Source organism: Rattus norvegicus, chromosome 17, assembly GCF_036323735.1.
Source record: "Rattus norvegicus strain BN/NHsdMcwi chromosome 17, GRCr8, whole genome shotgun sequence".
NCBI lineage: Eukaryota > Metazoa > Chordata > Mammalia > Rodentia > Muridae > Rattus > Rattus norvegicus.
Window position 1 is genome coordinate 38,311,149 of NC_086035.1, and position 13,852 is coordinate 38,325,000.

Sequence of the window (13,852 nt, forward strand, 5' to 3'; positions counted from 1 at the left end):
AGGTACTTTATATTATTTGGGTCTATTATGAAGGGTGTAGTTTCCCTAATTTCTTTCTCGGCTTGTTTCTCTTTTGTATAGAGGAAGGCAACTGATTCCTTTGAGTTAATTTTATACCCAGCCACTTTGCTGAAGTTGTTTATCAGCTTTAGTAGTTCTCTGGTGGAACTTTTGGGATCACTTAATTATACTATCATGTCATCTGCAAATAGTGATATTTTGACCTCTTCTTTTCCGATCTGTATCCCCTTGATCTTCTTTTGCTGTCTGATTGCTCTGGCTAGAACTTCAAGAACTATATTGAATAAGTAGGGAGAGAGTGGGCAGCCTTGTCTAGTCCCTGATTTTAGTGGGATTGCTTCAAGTTTCTCTCCATTTAGTTTAATGTTAGCAACTGGTTTGGTGTATATGGCTTTTACTATGTTTAGGTATGGGCGTTGAATTCCTATTCTTTCCAGGACTTTTATCATGAAGGGGTGTTGAATTTTGTCAAATGCTTTCTCAGCATCTAATGAAATGATCATGTGGTTCTATTCCTACAGTTTGTTTATATAATGGATCACGTTGATGGTTTTCCGTATATTAAACCATTCCTGCATGCCTGGGATGAAGCCTACTTGATCATGGTGGATGATTGTTTTGATGTGCTCTTGAATTCGGTTTGCCAGAATTTTGTTGAGTATTTTTGCGTCGATATTCATAAGGGAAATTGGTCTGAAGTTCTCTTTCTTTGTTGTGTCTTTGTGTGGTTTAGGTATAAGAGTAATTGTGGCTTCGTAGAAGGAATTCAGCAGTGATCCATCTGTTTCAATTTTGTGGAATAGTTTGGATAATATTGGTATGAGGTCTTCTATGAAGGTTTGATAGAATTCTGCACTAAACCTGTCTGGACCTGGGCTCTTTTTGGTTGGGAGACCTTTGATGACTGCTTCTTTTTCCTTAGGAGTTATGGGGTTGTTTAAATGGTTTATCTGTTCCTGATTTAACTTCGGTACCTGGTATCTGTCTAGGAAATTGTCCATTTCCTGAAGATTTTCAAGTTTTGTTGAATATAGGTTTTTATAGTAAGATCTGATGATTTTTTTAATTTCCTCTGAATCTGTTGTTATGTCTTCCTTTTCATTTCTGATTTTGTTAATTTGGACGCACTCTCTGTGTCCTCTCGTTAGTCTGGCTAAGGGTTTATCTATCTTGTTGATTTTCTCAAAGAACCAACTTTTGGTTCTGTTGATTCTTTCTATGGTCCTTTTTGTTTCTACTGGTTGATTTCAGCTCTGAGTTTGATTATTTCCTGCCTTCTACTCCTCCTGGGTGTATTTGCTTCTTTTTGTTCTAGAGCTTTTAGGTGTGCTGTCAAGCTGCTGACATATGCTCTTTCCTGTTTCTTTCTGCAGGCACTCAGCGCTATGAGTTTTCCTCTTAGCACATCTTTCATTGTGCCCCATAAGTTTGGGTATGTTGTACCTTCATTTTCATTAAATTCTAAAAAGTTTTTAATTTCTTTCTTTATTTCTTCCTTGACCAGGTTATCATTGAGTAGAGCATTGTTCAATTTCCAAGTATATGTGGGCATTCTTCCTTGATTGTTTTGAAGACCAGTTTTAGGCCGTGGTGGTCCGATAGCACACATGGGATTATTTCTATCTTTCTGTACCTGTTGAGGCCCGTTTTTTGACCAATTATGTGGTCAATTTTGGAGAAAGTACCATGAGGAGCTGAGAAGAAGGTATATCCTTTTGCTTTAGGATAGAATGTTCTATAAATATCCGTTAAGTCCATTTGGCTCATGACTTCTCTTAGTCTGTCTACGTCTCTGTTTAATTTCTGTTTCCATGATCTGTCCATTGATGAGAGTGGGGTGTTGAAATCTACCACTATTATTGTGTGAGGTGCAATGTGTGTTTGGAGCTTTAGTAAGGTTTCTTTGACATATGTAGTTGCCCTTGTATTTGGGGCATAGATATTTAGGATTGAGAGTTCATCTTGGTGGATTTTTCCTTTGATGAATATGAAGTGTCCTTCCTTATCTTTTTTGATGACTTTTAGTTGAAAATTGATTTTATTTGATGTTAGAACGGCTACTCCAGCTTGCTTCTTCTGACCATTTGCTTGGCAAATTTTTTCCAGCCTTTCACTCTGAGTTAATGTCTGTCTTTGTGTCTGAAGTGTGTTTCCTGTAGGCAGCAGAATGCAGGGTCCTCGTTGGGTATCCAGTTTGTTAATCTATGTCTTTTTATTGGGGAGTTGAGGCCATTGATGTTGAGAGATATTAAGGAATAGTGATTATTGCTTCCCGTTATATTCATATTTGGATGTGAGGTTATGTTTGTGTGCTTTCATTCTCTTTGTTTTGTTGCCAAGACGATTAGTTTCCTGCTTCTTCTAGGGTATAGCTTGCTTCCTTATGTTGGGCTTTACCATTTATTATCCTTTGTAGTGCTGGATTTGTAGAAAGATATTGTGTAAATTTGGTTTTGTCATGAAATATCTTGGTTTCTCCATCTATGTTAATTGAGAGTTTTGCAACATACAGTAACCTGGGCTGGCATTTGTGTTCTCTTAGGGTCTGTATGACATCAGTCCAGGATCTTCTGGCCTTCATAGTTTCTGGTGAAAAGTCTGGTGTGATTCTGATAGGTCTGCCTTTATATGTTACTTGACCTTTTTCCCTTACTGCTTTTAATATTCTTTCTTTATTTTGTGCATTTGGTGTTTTGACTATTATGTGACGGGAGGTGTTTCTTTTCTGGTCCAATCTATTTCAAGTTCTGTAGGCTTCTTGTATGCCTATGGGTATCTCTTTTTTTAGGTTAGGGAAGTATTCTTCTATGATTTTGTTGAAGATATTTACTGGTCCTTTGAGCTGGGAGTCTTCACTCTCTTCTATACCTATTATCCTTAGGTTTGATCTTCTCATTGAGTCCTGGATTTCCTGTATGTTTTGGACCAGCAGCTTTTTCCGCTTGACATTATCTTTGACAGTTGAGTCAATGATTTCTATGGAATCTTCTGCTCCTGAGATTCTCTCTTCCATCTCTTGTATTCTGTTGGTGAAGCTCGTATCTACAGCTCCTTTTCTCTTCTTTTGGTTTTCTATATCCAGGGTTGTTTCCATGTGTTCTTTCTTGATTGCTTCTATTTCCATTTTTAATTCCGTCAACTGTTTGATTGTGTTTTCCTGGAATTCTTTCAGGGATTTTTGTGACTCCTCTCTATGGGCTTCTACTTGTTTATTTATGATTTCCTGATATTCTTTCAGGGATTTTTGTGTCTCCTCTCTATGGGCTTCTACTTGTTTATTTATGTTTTCCTGGAATTCTTTCAGGCATTTTTGCTATTCCTCTCTGTAGGCCTCTACTTGTTTATTAATGTTTTCCTGTGTTTCTCTAAGGGAGTTCTTCACGTCTTTCTCGAAGTCCTCCAGCATCATGATCAAATATGATTTTGAAACTAGATCTTGCTTTTCTGGTGTGTTTGGACATTCCATGTTTGTTTTGGTGGGAGAATTGGGCTCCGATGATGCCAGGTAGTCTTGGTTTCTGTTGCTTGGGTTCCTGTGCTTGCCTCTCGCCATCAGATTATCTCTAGTGTTACTTTGTTCTGCTATTTATGACAGTGGCTAGACTGTCCCTATAAGCCTGTGTGTCAGGAGTGCTGTAGACCTGTTTTACTGTTTTCTTTCAGCCAGTTTTGGGGACAGAGTGTTCTGCTTTCATGCGTGTAGTTTTTCCTCTGTACAGGTCTTCAGCTGTTCCTGTGGGCCTGTGTCTTGAGTTCACCAGGCAGGTCACTTGCAGCATACAAGTTGGTCTTACCTGCGGTCCCGAGGCTCAAGTTCGCTCGCGGGGTGCTGCCCACGGGCTCTTTGGGGTGGCAGCAACCAGGAAGACCTGTGCCGCCCCTTCTGGGAGCTTCATTGCACCAGGGTTCCAGATGGCCTTAGGTGTTTTCCTCTGGCGTCCGAGATGTGTGTGCAGAGAGCAGTCTCTTCTGGTTTCCCAGGCTTGTCTGCTTCTCTGAAGGTTTAGCTCTCCCTCCCACGGGATTTGGGTGCAGAGAACTGTTTATCTGGTCTGTTTCCTTCAGGTTCTGGCGGTGTCTCAGGCAGGGGTCCTGCCGCTCCTGGGCCCTCCCCCACGGGAGCGCAGAGGCCTTATACAGTTTCCTCTTGGGCCAGGGATGTGGGCAGGGGTGTGCAGTGTTGGTGGTCTCTTCTGCTCTGCAGCCTCAGGAGTGCCCACCTGACCAGGCGGTGAGTTCTCTTTCCCATGGGGTCTGGGAGCAGAGAGCTGCTGCCGGCCGGGATCCGCGGGTGTGGGACTTCCGGTAAACACAGGACGTGCCCGGTCCTAGAGGAATTCTGCCTCTGTGTGTCCCGATTTCACCAGGCAGCTTTCTTGCAGCAGACAAGTTGGTCTTACCTGTGGTCCCGAGGCTCAAGTTTGCTCGCGGGGTGCTGCCCACGGGCTCTCTGCGGCAGCAGCAACCAGGAAGACCTGTCTCATTTACCTTTATATTTGCAATAAACTTTCACTATATAAATTCAGACTAATTATAAACCCCTGTTTTTCTCTTCACAGCTTTCTAAATTCTAGATTTGCAGGGTACACCACCATGTCCAGTTTTGCTTTTATTTCTGTAGAGGAGTTTGGCTGGTATAAAAATATTATATTTTAATTTTCAGTATTTTGAAAATTTACGTTTTTTCTATTTCCAATGTCTTCCTTTTTTTCTATGTAATTTTAGGTCAATCTTCATGTGTGATAGTGGTTTTAGTCCTCTTGAGTGAAATGTATTGATTTCTACTCCATATTTTCAGGAATTTTCCTGTTCTAGGTGTTAGTACTATGTTCTTTCTTGTACATGATATTGAATTCACTTCTTGCATTTCATTAACATAATTGCATCTATAAATATACTATATTCACCAACCTGATTATTTCTGTTTACTATTTGATTGAAGCTATATTGAATTTTATTAACTCATAGATTCTAGAAACTCTTTTCATTTTTCTTCAAGATCTTTATTCCTCAACCGATACATTCTATTTATATCTCTTATTGTTTTTGCTGAGATTTCTAAATTTTCTCTTTCCATGAGCATTTTCTCTTTCTATCAGTTGATGTAAATTTCTTGTGTTTTCATTCTGACATATGAAGTCTTCATGTTTTCACTCGTCAGGTAATTGGTTACTCTCTTAGCATTTTACATGATACATAGTATTTGGGTTTTGTTATAGTACATGAAGAATATTGTTTATTTTCTTCTCTAATTGCTGATTTAAAAAGAAAAGATTCTAATGTTTAATCCCATCCCTTGTCATCCACACAAATAAAATATGTTTATGGTCCTTGGTCCTGCTGCTCAGCCCCCTGCTTATCCTCCTTAGCACTTCAATCTCTGCAAGGCAAGGTGCTTCCTCTCTTACTGAGGGACAGAGAAGGTATGCCAGCTAGAAGAATATATCTCACAGACAGGCAATAACGTATGCACCTAATTCAAGGCACCTAATTCAAAGCACCTCCCCTGAGTCTATTTTCTTTCTTACTTTTCGTTTTCATTTTCCTTGTCTAATGACTTTGGGATTGCAAACAGTGATTTAGCTACTCTTAATGCTATTATTAGCATCTCCCTCAGGCCAGAACCATGCAATAATGACAAAAAGTCTCTTACTCATCCTTTTCTCTTAGATGTAGTCCATTCTCTATAATTACTATTCTGTGTTTCATTCTTTATATTGTTCAAGTAGATTTTGTGATGTTCAAGTTGAATTATTCTTTTTTATTATACCCTTTCCTGTTGTCTTTCTTTAGTTTATCTCCTCTTTATCTCACTCCACTCTTAGCCTTCCCTACTGTGACCTCCTATTGTTCTTCCTCCATTAGCCCTTCATTCTCTGCTTTGACTCTTTCTCTTTGTTCTCCTCTTTCTCCTCCTGCTCCTTTTTTCTTCTTTCTCATCCTCTTCTTCTGCCCCCTTTTTCCTCTACCCTGCCTAGCATCTTCTTTTTCCTTACTCCACTCTTCCTAGCAAGGATAAGGAATAGTAGGGGATTCTATTTCATGAGACTATGAAGATAATAAATCTTTCTTTTAAAATCTAACAAAACACATTTTTTTATATCCTGCCTTGAAAATATAAACATCCCCATGGTTATTATATAAACCATGAACTTTATTAAAAAGATAAAGATATCTGAGGTTAAATAAATGTAGATCCTATTAGTGTTTTCAAAGAAGTATACTCATTTTACTTTTACTAGAAATGATAGAAGAGGATAATCAAAAGTCCTTTTCTATCTGAAATACTGACTCTCTTTATTTGCATTAATTGTTCTTAAGTTCAGTATTTCATTTTAAATTATTATATCTGAGAAAAAGAAGTAAAAACATATATCAAGAGATATTATCCACGGATGTTTCTGTAGTCAGGTCACCTTAACTGTTCATGCTGACAGGGAGTTTTAAATATTTAAGGATTGTTTTAATTCTAAAATTTAAAAAAATTGAGACTGTCAAACTGAAGAGTATAAAAATACTGTAGCCAGTGAATTCTAACCTAAGCAGTGGCCAAGATTACAATAAACAAAAATTTATTCTTAAGAAAGGCTGATGACTTAAATTGTTTCTAATCCTGAGTAAGTTTAGAGCATGATTATGTTTTAACATACTATTGAATGGTAATAATTAGATAAAGCAGATTGTATATAGTTTTAGTCTAGTGGGGAATGGGTATATAATCCAACACAAATTTTTCCCCAAAATTAGACTGTGGAACAATGAAAAGGCTCTCAGAAATAATAAATAATTTCTTAATTTTAGTTTATTGCAGCAAGCAAAGTGTATGTATAACAGCTTTTGTAATATATACTTATATGTGTGTGCATCTGCTCTCTCTTATACACATATACATATATGTGTATATATTTGTATGTGCATACAGTATAATATATACATACATACATACATACATACATACATACAGTATAAATTCACACCTATATTCATGGGTAACACTTATACCTTATTTAAATTAGTTTTTCTTGTATGTGTGAATAAGGAGAATATTCTAAATTCTAGGAGATGGATGGTCACTTGTTTTTCAGGCATATGAGTAAATGCAAAATTTTCTTCCTTGCAAATACTAATACTTTAAAAACATGAATGTGAGTGGGTCCTTCTGACCATGAACCTTGAGGCCTAAGTGACAATTTAAATGTATATAATTTTTTTTAAATTTTATTTTATTTTTTACGTATTTACATTACATCCTGCTCACTGCCCTACTCCTAGTCACTGCCTCTCACTAGTCTTCCCCAATCTCCCATCTCCTTCTTGTCTGAGAGGGTTGGGGCCCCCTGCTTATCCTCCTAACCCTGGCCCTTCAATCTCTGCAAGGCAAGGTGTGTCCTCTCTTACTGAGGGACAGAGAAGGTATGCCAGCTAGAAGAATATATCTCTCAGACAGGCAATAACTTTAGGAATAGCTTACATTCCAGTTGTTCAGGACTCATATGAAGACCAAGCTGTACATCTGCTACATACATGCAGGGAGGCCTAGGGCCAGCCTGTATATGCTCTTTTGTTGGTGGTTCAGACTCTGAGAGCCTGAGGGGTATAAGTTAATTGACTCTGTTGGTCTTTCTGTTGAGTTCCTATCCCTTTCAGGGCCTGCAATCCTCCCTAACCACTGTTTTTTATGTAGATGTGTCAGCATCTGTCTAAGTCAGCTGCTGGGTGGAGTCTCTCAGAAGACAACATGCTCCTTTCTGCAGCATAACACGTATCATTAAGAATGTCAGCGATTGGTGCTCGTCCATTCGATGGGTCTCATGTTGGACTGGTTATTGGTTTGCCCTTTAATCCCTGAGTCTCTGCTCCATCCCCTGTGCCTACCTTTCCTGTGGACACAATAAATTTGGATTGAAATTTTGCAGGCAGGTCAGTTTCTCTAAACCACCTCAAAAACCACTGGGGTTTTTGTTGGATAGAGCAAGTGGCCTGTTCAAGTTCCATATCCTCAATGTTGTAAATCACAGCTAAAGTTATCACCATTGATTCTTGAGCACCATCCTTACCATAGGTCCCTGGCATGTCCTGCACATGCCCCCAAAATCCTCACTTCCTTCAACTGTGGATTTCCATTCATTTTCATGCCCATCTAGCTATCTTTCCTGTCCTTCCACACACCTGATCTTGAACCCCTACATTCCTTTCCCCATACCCCTTCCTCTCATTTAATTCCCTCCAACTGCCTCTTATAACTAATTTATTTTCCCTTCTAAGTGAGATTCAAGCTTCTTTGTTTGGGCCTTTCTATTTGTTTAACTTCTTTGTGTCTTGGGAATGTAGCATGGTGCCTGTATTTTATGGCTCAGTTAGTATATACCGTGGCTGTCCTTTTGAGACTGGTAACCTCTCTCAGGATGATATTCTCAAGTTCCATGCATTTGCCTGCAAAATTCATGATGTCTTTATTTTTAATAGCTGAATAGTATTCCACTGTGTAGATGTTCCACAAATTTCTTTATACATTTTCAATTGAGGGGCACCCAGGTTGTTTCCAGTTTCTGGGTATTATGGATAATGCTGTTATGACCATAGTTTAGCAAGTGTCTTTGTGGGACATTGGAGCATTTGTTGTATGACCATGAATGGTATAGCTGAATCTTGAGGCAGAACTACTCCTAGTTGTCCGGATAACCACAATTGATTTCCACAGTAGTTGTACATGTTTGTGCTTCCACCAGCAACGAAGTATTCCCCTCGCTCCACATCCTTGCCAACTTGTGCTCTCTTGAGCTTTTGATCTTGGCCATTCTAATGGCTGTAAGAGGAAACCTCAAAGTTGTTTTGATTTATATTTCCCTAATATCTAAGGGCTTTGAACCCAAAGTTTCTGTAAGGCAAAGGAGACTCTCAATAGGAAAAATTTGCAACCTACAGATTGAGAAAGAATCTTAACGAACCCTAATCTGAGAGAGGGATAATATCCAAAATGTGTATGATTTTTTACAGTTTAAGAGGAGCTCTGAACTACCAAGTGCCATTGTCATTGATTCATTCTCTTTGTACCTTGATATCACAGTCTTCTGCCACCCACCCAAATAAGTACTGTGTTATTCACACATTCCAAGAAGAATTGATCCCAGACTAACAGAGCTCTTGATATTTTGGTTTTCAGGAGTATTTGTATTTAATTTTCCTGATATTTGTTCATTCACTTTGATTTTGAATGTCAGTATCTACATATATGCTAATTGGTCTCCCTTCCTCATTTACAATTCGACTTTTTGCCTTATTATACTTTTCTAAATGAAGCTTTCTTTCTGGTGCCAGGTATGACTTTTCTAGTTTCTCACCAGTGTATTGTGCTCAGCTTCACCAGAAAGTGTGCCCTTCCAGCTCTCCTTAAATGCCATGCTAATCTTTCTCCTTGGAAGATTACCTATTTCAATTCCAGTACTTTGATCCTTTAGTTTGATAGTAATCTTCATATAGTACAAACCAAATGGACCATCAGTTAAAAATGTATTAGGACCAATAAGTATTTTACCTCAAACATATATTCAGTTTGCCAATTTTTTCACATGCATAGATAAATATTTATCAACAACAGGACTGAAGTTATCTAGCTCACTACTATAGAAAAGCCAAGAGGTTATGTACTTGTGTAAATGACATCGAACACAAGGATTAGTGATTTATATAGCCAACGGTAGATAGAAATAAATGATGAAAGTTCATCTCTGGCATACCTATTTTGGGTCTTCCTAATACTTTGCAAGGCATTCTTTTTGGTGGCTATAAACAGGCTAAGCTCCATGAATATGGTCATTAATGTGCTTGGTAGATGGTTCTCAGAAGTAGCAGATTCACTCATCGCTGGAAACAGACTATTCAGAATAGAACCAACCTGTCCTCCTCTTTTTAGAAGAATATAAAGGCTAAAATACTACATAAAGAACCATTAGCTTGTCCAAACTTAGGGATACATTCATCTAGTCAATATTGGGTGAGTGGTGCTTCATTGAATTGCTTAAGCATAGGTAAAATCTATGTGTGTATGCTATTTTAACATAGCTTTATGTATGTGTGCATGCATGAACACAAACATATAAACATGCACGCATGCATGCATGCACACATGTATACATGTACACATACCCACAGTGAGTTACTATACTGGAAGAAAACATTAATAATCTCATTCGTTTACAATGAAGTAACTGTCTAAAAGTCAGACTCCCAACCACTCCCTTTTGTTGTTATTTACATTTTTTACAGAGTAAAACTGACCAAAAGCTATGTAAGAGTCATACAACAAACTTTGAAATAATGAGATAAATTAAACATTCTCTTTATTTTCTGGAAAGAAAAAATAACTAGATATGCTTTAAAACACACATGCATGTATACACACACTGTATCTAACAAGGGTTCTGTTAACATTTTTTTGTAGGGCAAGTCAGACCATTTGTCACCTACCACTGAAAGCATTTGTGGGGTTGGGGATTTAGCTTAGTGGTAGAGCGCTTGCCTAGCAAGCGCAAGGCCCTGGATTCGGTCCCCAGCTCCGAAAAAAAAAGAATAGAAAAAAAAGAAAGCATTTGTTTTTAGATTTTTGTGCCTGTGCACATATGTGCTCAGATATATACATGTGCATGCACATATGGGAGCCAGAAATTAACACCAAATGTCTTCCTCAATCACTCGCCACATTATATTATAGGAGAAGTCATATCATTGGGCCTGGAACTCATTGATTCGGAAGGTCTAGCTGGTCAGTATAACCCAAGGGTCTGACTATGTGCATCTCTCCTGCTATGGGATCCAGGTGTGCCTGGTGTGTCCATTTTGGGCTTTTACATAGATTTAGATGATTGACATCTGGTCCTTGTGCCTGTACAGCAAGCAGTCATCTCTTTAGCCTAAGGATGAATGTTTTTATCTGGACAAAACCTTTCTTTGCCTGGATACTTCATATCCTATAAACTTTCTGGAGCTATAAATACAAAATGGATAATCTCCCTGCCCAGAGAATATTCCTATCTCTGGCATTGTTTTCCCAAGTGTCAGGTTTGGTCTGAAATGGTTCCTAATAAGATTATTATTGACTATACAGTACACATTTTACATTAAAATAATTTTTCAATTCCTTGGTCTAAAGTATCAAAATTTAAAATGATTTTCCTGTAGTAAAGGTATATTATTATTGATCTATGGCTATTTATTGAGTGTTTTAATGTTTTGTGTTGATGTACATTAATGTGTGCATGTTTATATGTGCACATATGTATATGGAGGTAAAAGCTGTTGTCAATATTAACAGATAATTTTATTAGTTATAGTAATTTGGGTATCATTGTGATCTTTCAGAATTTTGAATATATTCTTTCATGCCCTTCTTACACAGAATTTTTCTATTGAATGATGAGATGGTATTTTGATAGGCCCACCTTTACAAATAACTTGACTTTTTCTGTTGTAGTGCTTAATACAACTTCTTTATTACATGTATCTAATATATACTTTGTTACATGCATCTATGTTTTACCAATAACATGTTATAGGTGCATACTTTTCTGATATTATCTAATAGGATTTTGGTAGGCCTATTTTATCTGAATGAACTTCCTTCTCTAGAGTTAGAAAATTTTCTGGAGCAATTTTCTTAAAAATATTTTCTCTCCCTTTGCTATGATCTTTTTCCATGCTCATAACCCAAAGATGAGGTCTTCTCAAGATGTCCCAGTGCTCTTTCATTTTCTCTTGATAGTTCTTATTTTCTTAATTATTTTTATTACTTTATTATTAGAGTTTCATATATACTTTGATCATGTTACCACACCCAAACTCTTTCCAAGTCTACTCTCTTTCTTACTCACTCAGTTATGTATTCCATTTTCTTTAAACCCTCCAGATCAATCTGTGGTGCACAGTGTTCAAGGATCTGTGGGTTCCCACTAGAGAGTTGTCAGCTTGCCAGAAGACTGTCTCTCCCTCTCCCATCAACTAACAATTACTAATAGTTCCATAACCAGTGATAAGACTGTGTGCCAAGTTCCTCAATTCATGCAGTAATTTTGTTTGTCTTAGTCTTGCACAGATTTTATGCTATCCCCAAGGCAATGGACTCATTTGTACAACTGTCCTGTTCTGTCCATAATACTATATTGCCTTGGTAGTAATTCATCTCATCTGTCTCTCACATTCTTTCTATTTACTCTTTCCAGTGATCCCTGAACCTTCGGGGGAGAGGACCAGGGTGTCTGTTTCTATGTCTATTTGTCTATATCTGTCTGTCTATGTCTCTCTCCCTGTCTCTCTCTGCATCTCTGTCTCTCTCTGTATCTCTCTCTGTCTTTGTCTTTCTGTCGTCTGTCTCTGTCTGCCTGTCTCTCTGTGTCTCTGTCTCTGTCTGTCTGTCTGATTCTCTCTCTTTCTCTCTCTTTCTCTCTCTCTCTCTCTCTCTCTCTCTCTCTCTCTCTCTCTCTCTCTCTCTCTGTGTGTGTGTGTGTGTGTTTATGTCAATACTTGTTCCCTTAATGGCTCAACATTTTGAAGTCTTTTATTCTACTATAACTTAGTTGTGAGTCTCTGCTAGTCACTATCTTCTATTAAGAAGTGTTCATACTACTATTATACCAATAGATAGGTCTTTTCAGGACAGTCATTACTGTACCTTGCAATTTGTAGCTGGATATGATGAATGATAAGTTTTCTACTCTGATTGAATAGCATTTTCAGCACTATGAAAACTATCCCATAGGAATTAAGCTCCCAGGTTCATTCCATGAATTCAAACAGCAACTACTGATTTTAGACAGGATATTGGTTTGAATTCATGATCACTCTAGGTCAGACTTTTGAGTCATGGGCTTATGTTATTTATCACCATACCCACAAATTATTTTATATGTATATTACAAAAACTTTGCAGAGGCTCTTTTTGAATTAGTTCACCATTTTAGAGCAGACAAATACTTCAGGAATGATCTAATCTTACTCCTTTTGCTTAGTCTCAAACTGTGAACCACAGCAGACCCTGGCCATTCTGCATTTTCCAAATTCCTAACATGGTCAGACCACAGTCTTTTCCAATGACTAATCCACTCCATTTCTCAACTATCCAGACCATTAGAATTTATTATTAAATTCCTTGAAGTGGAAGGTCACCCTGATTTTGTGTTTTTGAAACACTCCTAAGTTTAATACTTCAGTGAGGGAAGATTTTCCTGCAGGTCAATCATTTTAAATATTTAACATTTTCATATGCCTTCCTTTAGCCTATGTTCTCTCTTGTGTATATTTATTTGGATAACTGACTTGATTTTCATATTTGAGGTTATCGTTTCCTCACACTTTTCACAACACCTCTGTATCCAGGTTTTTTTTATATTTAATCCTTTCAATAAACTTATGAATATGATATGTTGTAGGAAATAATAAATCTGGGTAAAAGATATTGGAATTTGAACTGAAGGTCAAACAGAGAGGGAGATGGATATGAGAAGATGGAGTAATACAGTTGCCAAAAGTTGTGTGAGTCCACTTTGGTCTTCCTTTTCATGTGCTCTTGTTTACTTAAAATCGAAGCCCGTCATTTTTCTTTCCTCTCTTTGATATATGGTTTTAAAGTCTTACTGATTCCAGCTCTGTGCAGACACACAGCAGGCTGGGTGCTCACATGCAGATCAACACTAAACACGTTGTTTATTGACATTGAGCTAACAGCCTCAGGGCTTCCCTGGTGTCCCATTAGGTGTCTGTACTCTTTCTCACTGTACTTTCCTTCTTTTACTACATAGAAATGGGGAGAGGGTGTGGTGGGGCGGTGTCTACTCATTAC